The sequence below is a fragment of the Galeopterus variegatus genome, unplaced genomic scaffold, assembly GCF_000696425.1.
Source record: "Galeopterus variegatus unplaced genomic scaffold, G_variegatus-3.0.2 Scaffold5458, whole genome shotgun sequence".
Classification (NCBI taxonomy): Eukaryota; Metazoa; Chordata; class Mammalia; order Dermoptera; family Cynocephalidae; genus Galeopterus; species Galeopterus variegatus.
Genome location: NW_007731569.1, coordinates 95,689 through 96,930, shown reverse-complemented (window position 1 = coordinate 96,930; position 1,242 = coordinate 95,689).

The window sequence follows — 1,242 nt, the reverse complement described above, 5'->3', positions numbered from 1 at the left end:
CTTCAAAATGGGGAGATGTGCTGGCTGGTTAGCTCAGTTGGTTAGAGCATGATGCTGATAACATCAAGGTCCAGGGTTCAATCCCTGTACCAATCAGCTGCCAAAAAAGAAAGGGGGTGGGGGGGAAGTTAGCACATTCTCAGGTAAACAAAAGCTGAGGAAAGTCATTACCATTAGACCTAACCCACAAAAAATGCTAAAGGGTGTCCTTCAGTTTGAAATGATAGGATGTTAGTAACTCAAAATCATATGAACATATAAACTTCTCTGGTAAAAGTAAATACATAGACAAATATAAAAGCCAGTATCATTGTAATTTTAGTTTGTAACCCCAATTTTTATTTCCTACAGTATTTATTTTTATCTTATTTTATTTTATTTTATCAATACACAATGTAGTTGATTTTTGTGTCCCTTTACTGATTCCTCCTTCTCCCTTCCCTCTCCCCCTTCCCACCCATCAACATCATATCTGTTCACTTGTCTTAACAGGTTCAAGGAATTGTGATTGTTGTGTCTTCTTCCCCGCCCCCCCATTTGCTTGTGTATTTATTTATTTATTTTCAGCTCCCATAAATAAGTGAGAATATGTTGGGGCGTTGAGGCCACACACCTCCTCCCGGGGCAGAGAACTAGCCACGACCCCACCNACCCACATACGTGTATGTAATCTGTTGAAAACATTTGCCCGGACAGGAGAGATAAAGATGGCGCCTGATGGAAGCCACCGGGGAGTGACCAAGGAAAGACATAGTTTAAAATTATTGGATAAAAGATATTTCCACGCTATTGGATAAAAGATATTTCCGTGCTCATGCTCACCACATGATTGCAATAGCAAAGCATTAGAGCAAGATGCATGTTCACATGACCTTTAAGATGATAGATTGAAGTTAGGAAATCCCCTTGCCATATGCTTATAAAAGCAGGTGCTTGTGTGAAAATAAACGGAACTGCTTGATGGAACCCCTGCCGTGTCTAAGTGTCTCTCTGTGGGGCTGAATAGGTGGGTGGCATACTCACCTTCCTCCCAGGCTCTCCTGACCACTAGGGTGGCAGGAGTAATCCTACCGGTTCCCTCTCTTGCTCATCCCATGGTGGGGAGATAAAAGGGGCTACTGGGAGGTTCGGGGCCCGCTACCCCTGGGCCCCTGCAAGAACATGTGTTTTTGTTTTTTTTTTTAAAGATGACCGGTAAAGGGATCTTAACCCTTGGCTTGGTGTTGTCAGCACCACACTCAC